Source organism: Salmo trutta, chromosome 34 (genome assembly GCF_901001165.1).
Source record: "Salmo trutta chromosome 34, fSalTru1.1, whole genome shotgun sequence".
NCBI lineage: Eukaryota > Metazoa > Chordata > Actinopteri > Salmoniformes > Salmonidae > Salmo > Salmo trutta.
This window is the reverse complement of record NC_042990.1, coordinates 6,343,193-6,354,249: the sequence shown is the minus strand read 5'-3', so window position 1 is coordinate 6,354,249 and position 11,057 is coordinate 6,343,193.

Genomic DNA, 11,057 nt, shown 5'->3' with positions numbered 1-11,057 from the left:
ATAGAAGCCCATCTCCTACTGTAAATAACCTACACACTGTGTGTGTGTGTAGCCAGCCAGGTAGAAAAATGGCAGAAAAAAGACGGACATCAGAATATTTTTCAGTACACCAAAACGCAAAGTAAGAACCCTAGTAGCCTAATATCTCAGACTAGTTGATAAAATGTTCATAAGAAAGAAGTTAAATGCTAATGGCAATGTTTCACAATGATGTCATTAGGCAGAGCAGGCAACAGATGGCACACAGACAGCAGAGTTGGGGACAGATATGCAGGGACAGACTGGCAGAGACAGGGAGTCTCAGGTAAGTTTGTTGAGTCTTTGTTTGGCAACATTATGAAAGGTTCTCAATTTTTTTTACTTGTAAAATAGGAACATAATTGGAAAATGCCATGGATACCCCCACTCTCAACTTAAACTGGTGACTGAACTATGATTTGTTAAAGGCAATGGTATTGCTGTTGTGATTAGTTGTGTAGTTTTGGGTACAGGTAGTTAGGAGTACGGCAAACACCTTATTTCTTTGGTTCCTCAATATACATTTACCATATTACAACGTAGGCTATGTGTTACAGCACTACTTTTGGTGTCCCCCTCAGGAATTGCTCTTGAGAAAATGTAATGTAATTGTCCCCTCCAAAGTTGATATCAGATTTTCGCCCCTGGATACAGAACTCCTTTATGCAATCACGGTGTCAGATTTTAAAATAGCTTTTCGGCGAAGCACATTTTGCAATATTCTGAGTACATAGCTCGGCCATCACGGCTAGCTATTTTGACACCCACCAAGTTTGGGAATCCCTAAACTCAGAATTACTATTAGAAAAATTGGATTACCTTTGCTGTTCTTCGTCAGAATGCACTCCCAGGACTTCTACTTCAACAACAAATGTTGTTTTGGTTCCAAATAATCCATAGTTATATTCAAATAGCTCCATTTTGTTTGTGCGTTCAGGTCACTATCCAAAAGGGTGACGCGCGAGTGCATTTCGTGACAAAAAAATTCAAAATATTCCATTACCGTACTTAGAAGCATGTCAAACGCTGTTTAAAATCAACTTTTATAATATTTTTCTCGTAAAATAGCGATAATATTTGAACCGGGCAACGTTGTATTCATTCAAAGGCTGAAATAATTTTTTTTTGAATTCTCGTGAACGTGCATCTCCAGTGTCACTGTCCCCAGGCTGACCACTCACAAACTCTCCTGCTGTTCTTCGCCCAGAGACAGCAGACACCCCATGTCACTTTCTGGCGGCTTTAGAGAGCCAATGGGAGCCTTAGAAAGTGTCACGTTACAGGACAGATGCTGTATTTTGATAGAGATGCAACAGAAGGGCAACAAATTGTCAGACAGGGCACTTCCTGTATGGAATCTTCTCAGGTTTTGGCCTGCCATATGAGTTCTGTTATACTCACAGACACCATTCAAAAAGTTTTAGAAACTTTAGAGTGTTTTCTATCCAAATCTACTAATTATATGCATATTCTCGTTTCTGGGCAAGAGTAGTAACCAGTTTAAATCGGGTACGTTTTTTATCCGGCCGTGCAAATACTGCCCCCTAGCCCCAACAGGTTGTTAAGAAGGTGGACTTTGTGGCCTTTATAGCTATGGTGATTAATGGCCCTGCCAAGGTGGAGAGGAAGTCCAGGAAAATAAATATCATTGTGGATGCGGCGAAACGGTTCCAGGGACTGAAAGACTTCACGGAGGAGTTACATGGAGTATTGTCACAAGTCATACCACCCTCTCAGGTCATAGAGCCCGAGAAGGGAGATATGGAGATTTGAAGGAAGGAAGAAGTGGGAGTTTTTGGTTTTGTCAATGTGTTTTATTTTTAAAAAGTATTTTTTTTGGGGAGGGGTTTTTAAACCGTAATGTATCATGGGTACATTGTAACTGACTGACTACAAATAATACTGACTACAAATAATAATGAGTGGTTATTTATAGATCAGTCAATCGGCAGTTGCCTGCACCGTCGGCTGCAATGTCGAACAAGCCCAGTATTACCAGAGGAAAAGGCAAAGGGATTACTGGGCCCAAAATCTGTTTTCTTCAGCAGGTGGTATTTTTTTCGCTCACCAAGCAGAGTTTTTTTTTATGGCAGTCAATGAAAGTGTCGACTTTGGTTAACAGCAAATGTAATTTGCTACGTGTGGTTTATTTGATCGACTAGACGTTTCGTAATGCTTAGGTGTAGCGATATAAGTAGGACACGTCCTAGCAACTTTTGAGAAAGACACTTTATATCGGTTGTTCACACGAGTATCTGCCCTCATTGGCTAGAATGGTCCCACCTGATCTGGCCTCCTCCCGTTTGCCTTCCTTTTAAACGAGTGGGGACAAGACATGTGAATTGTTTTGCTTTCAAGAAAAGGGCGCCATTGAAAGGAGTGATTACTGGGGTAGCGGTAAATGTGAACGCTGATCAACTGAAGGGGTAGATTCAAAGTGTTTGTGATGCTCATCGTTTGGTGTGACGCAGACCGGGTGGCGTGAGCGGTAAAACAGAAGAGTCGTTGTCTGTTCTTTTGAGTTTTGATGTTGAGTCTTTTCCGAACAAAGTGATTGTAGGATATACGTTATCCCGTACAAACGTATGTGCTGAATGCATTACATTGATACAGGTGTCAAGTTTATGGGCATGTGACATCAGTGTGTAGGAGGGAGGGTCCTACGTGTGAGAAGTGTGCAAAAGGGCATGAGACAGGAATGTGTAGCATTGGGGAAAGTAATGGTATGTGTTCATTGTAGGGGTGTCCATGTGGCTGGAGATCAGAAATGTCAGGTGTGAGAGAGGCAGGTTGTTTCCAGGGTTAGAGTAGTGCAGAAGTTGTATGCTGAGGCAGTGATGAAAGTAGAGGAAGATGGGTCAAGGGGGAGGGATCCTGAGAGCAGTGGTGTGAGTAGTAGATCTGTACCAGTTGTGAGGGCATTTTCTGTTAAACCTTACTAATGCTTGTGTACTAAAATATCCTTCTTTAAGCCTAGGCATTGAGATTGACAAAGAAACAAACTCATATAAGATAGAAAAGTGTGCGTGCATTAATCAGAGGCCTGTTCTAACTGTTCTGTGTGTAGCATGACCCCGTGATGTCTGGCCACTCAGCCAAGAGCTGACAGAAACTAACTGGTTCCTCTTAGCTTAACTGGAGACAGGGCAAGGTGTTATATTCTGCACACCAGTGATACAACTATTGTTCTGTTTGGAGCCTATTTCTGGGCGAAAGATTCATGTTTTGTGTGTTTGTGTGTGTGACCAGTACGACCATACATCATCTGAGCTGACAATCAAAGGCGCTTGCTTGTCCAACTTGGGGGAACTGTTGAGCTACTGTTGGAGGAAGTATGTCTGGAGTGACTTCCTGTCATTCTGGCACCTATTGTCCTCACTCATTTGCGACAGATTGAGGCAACCTTTTCACCCAGGTGTCTGTCTCCCTCACACACACATACACATACATAGAGTCACGTGTTTTGCAGATTCTTGCATGGGGTAGCTTGACTATATAAATGCTCCTGTACTCTTTGTACAGCAGGCTCTCACTCCATTTCACCTGTGTGGATGGTGCGACCAGCCTTGTGCGCGGCCCAGTGGGTCTCCCGGTCGCGGCAGAGCCTGGACTCGAGCTCAGAATCTCTAGTGGCACAGCTAGTACTTTGATGCAGTGCCTTAGACCACTGCGCCACTCGGGAGGCTAATCAAAATATATTTTATACTTGAGATTCTTCAAAGTAGCCACCCTTTACCTTGATGACAGCTTTGCACACTCTTGGCATTCTCTAAACCAGCTTCATGAGGAATGCTATTCCATCAGTCTTGAAGGAGTTCCCAGATATGCTGAGCACTTATTGGCTGCTTTTCCTTCACTCTGTGGTCCAACTCATCCCAAACCATCTCAATTGGGTTGAGGTTGGGTGACTGTGGAGGCCATGTCATCTAATGCAGCACCATCACTCTCCTTGGTCAAATAGTCCTTACACAGCCTGGAGGTGTGTTGGGTCATTGTCCTGTTAAAAAACAAATGATCGTCCCACTAAGCGCAAACCATATGGGACGGCGTATCGCTTGCAGAATGCTGTGGTAGCCATGCTGGTTAAGTGTGCCTTGAATTCTAAATAAATCACTGACAGTGTCACCAGCAAAGCACTCCCATACCATCACACCTCCCTCTCCATGCTTGACGGTAGGGAATCAGACGTGGAGATCATACGTTTACCTACTCTGCGTCTCACAAAGACACCGGTTGGAACCAAAAATCTCAAATTTGGACTCATCAGACCAAAGGGAATATTTCCACTGGTCTAATGTCCATTGCTCATGTTTCTTGGCCCAAGCAAGTCTCTTCCTCTTATTGGTGTCCTTTAATAGTGGTTTATTTTCAGCAATTCGACCATGAAAGCCTGACTCACTCACTGTCCTATGAACAGTTAATGTTGAGATTTGTCTTTTACTTTAACTATGTGAAGGATTTATTTAACTCAAATGAACTTATCCTCTGCAGCAAAGGTAACTCTGGGTCTTCCTTTCCTGTGGCGGTCCTCACGAGAGCCAGTTTCATCATAGCACTTGATAGTTTTTGTGACGGCACTTGAAGAAACTTTAAGTTCATTAAATGTTTTTTTTGACTGACCTTCATGCCGTAAAAAAGTAATGGACTGTCGTTTCTCTTTGCTTATTTGTGCTGTTCTTGCCATAATATGGACTTGGTATTTGGTATAGGACTCCCGAGTGTCGCAGCAGTTTAAGGCACTGCATCTCAGTGCTTGAGGCATCACTACAGACACCCTGGTTCGAATCCAGGCTGTATTACAACTGGCCATGATTGAGAGTCCCATAGGGCAGCGCACAATTGGCCCAGCGTCATCCAGGTTTGGCCGGTGTAAGCCGTCATTGTAAATAAGAATTTGTTCTTAACTGACTTGCCAAATTAAATTAAGGTTAAATAAACAAAATAAAAAAATGACCAAATAGGGCTATCTTCTCTATACCACCCCTACCTTGTCACAACACAACTGATTTGCTCAAACGCATTAAGAAGGAAATAAATTCCACAAGTTAACTTAACAAGGCACACCTGTTAATTGAAATGCATTCCAGGTGACTACCTCATGAAGCTGGTTGAGAGAATGCCAAGTGTGTGCAAAACTCACCAAGGCAAAGGGTGGCTATTTGAAGATTCTCAAATATAACATATTTTGATTTGTTTAGCACTTTTTTTAGTTACAAGATGATTCCATATGTGGTATTCCATAGTTTTGATGTCTTCACTATTATTCTACAATGTAGAAAATAGTCAAAATATAGAAAAATCCTTGAATGAGTAGGTGTGTCCAAACGTTTGACTGGTACTGTACATGCAATGAATTTTCCACCAGGTTTATGTGCCAGTGCACCACAAATAAGCAACGCATAACTACATAGGATTACCGATTTTTGGGGATTATCATCAAGGTTTGTGTTTTCAACACCACAACCAAGTAGAGTATGTCAATCTCGACAAACAGATATACTTGGTTTGACAATCTCCGAATGTCATTAAACTTTTTGGTGTTTTGTAACAATGTCTCTTTCCATGAATCGAGTGGCTGTTGTGCAGTTTGGATACTGGAATTATATTAGTGAAGGGGATGAACATGTGCAAGTAGCCTACAGGAGACTTTTGAAGTAGCCTGATCAGAGTAAATCATTGTGACTAAATGTGTTTATGCCACACATAATAGGTAATACATTTTAAGTCAAATGACAAATATTTAGGCTGTATTGAAGCGTTATGTTCTAGGTTCATGAATAGCCGCTCAGATCGGAAAAGGAGGCAGAACATATTAAGCTTTCCTGAATAACTGGGCCTGCTGGAAGCATAGGCCTATATGATCAGAGTACGATTTGGTAGAATTGATGGGCAACAGACAGTGCATCGGTAGGTAATCAGAAGTAAAAATACAGCCAGGCTGGCCTGCTACTGTGCCTTTCCGTAATCTTCTGAGATTAGACCCAGAACTGTGTGGTGCTGTAGCCTAGTCTATGTAGGATCATTGTATTGTCCCTAAACAAGATCAATAGGGGATATTTTTCAGCTACTTGTTTTCACTGTTCTTTCATGCGCACCTGGCCTCTGCTGCCTATTGGCTATTTATATAGAAAATGGGGTAGATTTGAATGATTTTTATGTGTGTTATGATTGCTACTTAGCCTATTGCAAATCTGGACGATCCACCTACCATTATTGTTGCTATGGATAGAGGGCAGGATAGTCAGTTCACTGGTAGACTATTAGGCTATTGATCTGTGGTATAGTAAGCATGCGGAAAAGCGTAGTGCATAAGGGAAGTACCAAAACACCTTGATATGGGAGGTACAAGCAGATGAGGAAAATGTGGCTATATGGAAGACATTATATAGTAAATCCTGCAAAATGGCTAATGTAAATCAGGGGAAAATGCACTACCCTCCCCTGTACCCAATAAAAAAAACACAACCCTCCCCAAAGCAAAACAAATAACGTTTGACAACCATCCCTAACTCACTGTATGTTGAGGATAAAGATACTTTAGGTTGCTTACTCCAAAACATGATTAGTGACTTAAGTTTCCAGACATTGCTTTTTGTGTCTTCCCCTTTTAATAAAAAGTTGACCGGCTAGTTAGGTACATTGTGTTGGCACTAGTGATGGGTCGTTTGCGAACGAGTCGGCTCTAAGAGATGGCTCTTGTAGGTGAACGTTGGGATCCGGCTCGCATATCAGAAGAGCAGAATCTATCATTTTTATATTAAGATATGAATAATCAAGAGATTTAAATTAATAGAATTAACTAATTCAAAGAACCTGAGAAATAAAAAAAATATAGGCCTAAATGCTCAAGCGCACACATTCGTTCTGACTGTCTGCTCAGACTAACAGCCTCACCTGTTGTTCCTGTCAATCAGACACGCAGAGTCAACCAATGAACCAAAGATGCGTGGGGGAGGGCCAGAGCCAACTCACACAGTCACACACTTAGCAGCCGAGGAGAGAAAGGAAGGACAGCTGTGAAAACAACAGCTGAAAAATGAGTCAGAAGCACAGTAGCATTTGGATGCATTTTAATAATGTAGAATTTGCCAAAACAAAATCTCATATAAAGCCTGTTCTACGCCCAACCTTCACCGGCACATGCGAACTGTGCACCCAACTGTGAAGCTTGCTGTAGCGGAGCTTCGAGAAACTAGTGGGCCTGCTAGTGATAGTGGTGGAGCCAGCACCTCCACACGTGGTGATGTATCCACTCAGTCAAGTACGCCTACTCCGCGACCCACAGCAACGCAGTCTTCTATGGACCAGTTTATGTCAAATTCTATGTCTGTAGCAAAACAAGGCCAAATTGATATTGCATTGGCTAAAATGATTGTCACTGATTTCCAGCCATTTTCAATTGTGGAGGACAGAGGGTTTAGAAATTATAGCAATAGTCTAAATCCAATGTACACAATTCCAAGCAGGAAAACCCTATTCTGTTGTTTTCACAGCTGTCCTTCCTCTCTCTCTCCTCGGCTGCTAAGTGTGTGACTGTGTGAGTTGGCTCGCATCTTTGGTTCATTGGTCACTTCATTGAAGATTTTTCGATGTCTAGCTGTCTTTTGGACTGCTTTGAGTTCGGCGACAGACACACCTCAGAACTTGGCAGAGGAACTGTTGAGTGGCAAGTAGATGGAAAAGTGGTCTGTTGTGTTAGCGACAATGCAGCTAACATAACCAAAGCCATGAACATTTTTAAATGAACTCATCATCCATGTCTCGCCCACACAATCAACCTGATTGTAAGAGATGCTCTGAAGGTGATGAAGCCAACTGTGGACAAAGTGAAAGCAGCAGTGGAATACTTCCACAGGAGCACAGTAGGTGCTGAAAAACTAGTCTACACAACGCAAGATGGGGATGCCTGAGCTGCGGCCTAACAAGACTGCACTACAAGGTGGAATTCAATAGTTTATATGTTGAAGCAGTTTCTTGAGTCAAAGGATGCTATCATCTCTACCCTGGCCATTGTCAATGCACCCGTTGATGCTCTGACCCAAGAGGAATGGGAGGTGGTGGTGGAGGAGGAGTTGTGTAGAGTCCTGGTACCCTTTGAGCAGGTCACTGTGGAGATCAGTGGAGAGAGGAACAGTAAGCAGTTATTACTACATCATTATTTAATCCAGTATTATATATGTACAGTTGAAGTCGGAAGTTTACAGACACCTTAGCCAAGTACATGTAAACTCAGTTTCACAATTCCTGACATTTAATACTAGTAAAAATTCCCTGTCTTAGGTCAGTTAGGATCACCATTTTATTTTAAGAATGTGACATGTCAGAATAATAGTAGAGTGACTTATTTCAGCTTTTATTTCTTTCATCACATTCCCAGTGGGTCAGAAGATTACATTCACTCAATTAGTATTTTGTAGCATTGCCTTTAAATTGTTTAACTTGGGTCAAACGTTTTGGGTAGCCTTCCACAAGCTTCCCACAATAAGTTGGGTGAGATTTGGCCCATTCCTCCTGACAGAGCTAGTGTAACGGAGTCAGGTTTGTAGGCCTCCTTGCTCGCACACACTTTTTCAGATCTGCCCACAAATTTTCTAGAGGATTGAGGTCAGGGCTTTGTGATGGCCACTCCAATACCTTGACTTTGTTGTCCTTAAGCCATTTTGCCACACCTTTGGAAGTATGCTTAGGGTCATTGTCCATTTGGAATGATGTTGCCAGCCCCCGTGCTTCCCAGTTGGGATGGTGTTCTTCGGCTTGCCCCTTTTTCCTCCAAACATAATGATAGTCATTATGGCCAAACTGTTCCATTTGTTTCATCAGACCAGAGGACATTTCTCAAAAAAGTACAATCTTTGTTCCCATGTGCAGTTGCAAACCGTAGTCTGACTTTTTCATGGCGGTTTTGGAGCAGTGGCTTCTTCCTTGCTGAGCGGCCTTTCAGGTTGTCGATAAAAGACTTTACTGTGGATATAGATACTTTTGTACCTTTTTCCTCCAGCATCTTCAAGGTCCTTTGTTGTTCTGGGATTGATTTGTACTTTTCTCACCAAAGTACGTTCATCTCTAGGAGACAGAACGCGTTTCCTTCCTGAGTGGTATGACGGCTGCGTGGTCCCATGGTGTTTATACTTGCGCACTATTGTTTGTACAGATGAATGTCGTACCTTCAGCAGACGCTTGGAAATTGCTCCCAAGGATGAACCAGACTTGTGGAGGTCTACAATTGTTTTTCTGAGGTCTTGGCTGATTTCTTTAGATTTTCCCATGATGTCAAGCAAGCAAAGAGGCACTGAGTTTGAAGGTAGGCCTTGAAATGCATCCACAGGTACACCTCCAATTGACTCAAATGATGTCAATTAGCCTATCAGAAGCTTCTAAAGCCATGACATCATTTTCTGGAATTTTCCAAGCTGTTTAAAGGCACAGTCAACTTAGTAAACTTCTGACCCACTGGAATTGTGATACAGTGAATTATAAGTAAAATAATCTGTCTGTAAACAATTGTTGGAAAAATGACTTGTGTCATGCAGAAAGTAGATGTCCTAACCAACTTGCCAAAACTATAGTTTGTTAACAAGAAATTTGTGGAGTGGTTGAAAAACGAGTTTTAATGACTCCAACCTAAGTGTATGTAAACTTCCGACATCAACTGTATATGAGCAGTAGATGAGAATGTAGTATCAGTAGACAAAACATGAACCTGAACTAATAAGTTACTGTTCTCTCTTTTCAGCTATGTGACAGCCTCAAGAATTATGCTCCTGTGTAATGGTCTGCAGCGAGTCACAGCCAGCCGCCAGAGAGAAGCAAATGTAACCACAGGACATGTGACAGAGTTGATAGACACCCTTTGTTCATCAATGGACAAAAAGTTCCATGAATGGAATATAATCACGTGCTATCAGAAACCGCTGCACTTGACCCCAGGTTTAAGAAGTTAGCCTTCAGTGATGCCAGAACGATTGATGAGGCTCTTCAAAGAATAACCTCAGCAGCAGGGAGGGACAGCCCCAGCAGTCAGCTGGCTCAGGCACCAGGGCAACAAGAAGAGGGATCAGATGGAGCAGAAGCACCAGCAGTAGTGCCACAAACTTCTGCTGTTTGGATGCTGTTTGACGAGAGAGCAACTGGGGTTGCAGCCTCCGAAGGAATCCCTCAGCAGATGCCATAATGGAGGTCCGATCCTATTTGGAGGAGACCCTCCAAAGATCTGCAGATCCTCTGAGCTGGTGGAAGAACAAGGCCTCTGTCTACCTACGGCTTACTAAAGTCATGACAGGGAGACTCTGCATAGTGGCCACATCCGTTCCCTCTGAGAGGGTCTTCTCGAAAACGGGACAAGTAATTACTGAGAGAAGAAACCGCATCAGCCCCTCGAAAATGAAGCAGCTTGCATTTCTGAATGCAAATTTCTCATAAAAGGAAAATATGGTCAGCATTGCTGTGTGCTGCTGGTTATAACATGGCAATAAAGAAGAGAGAGAAAAGAGGGACCAGTTTAATGTTTTAAGTGGGATGCTGCAGTTTTGCACATTGTTATTTATTTTTCTTTGATATGGTGCAATATTCTGTTATGTTGTTCAGATTGTATTCGTTTTGAATGGTTACATTTATATGTACTTTGTTTGTATACATTAAAAAAGTTATACTTTAAATGCACATGTGTAATAGCATCCTTTTTTACATTTATTTCAATTTGTGGGATGCTGCAGTTATGCAAATAGTTTATTTTTCTTTGATGTGGTGCAATATTCTATTATGCTGTTCAGATTGTATTCGTTTTGAATGGTTAGATTTATATTCACTTTGTTTATACATTAAAAAGTTATACTTTAAATGCAAATGTTTAATATGATTATATTTATAAGCACTTTGTTTATATACATTAAAAAAGTTATACTTTAAATGCACATGTGTAATAGCATCCTTTTTTACATTTATTTCAATTTGTGGGATGCTGCAGTTATGCAAATAGTTTATTTTTCTTTGATGTGGTGCAATATTCTATTATGCTGTTCAGATTGTATTCGTTTTGAATG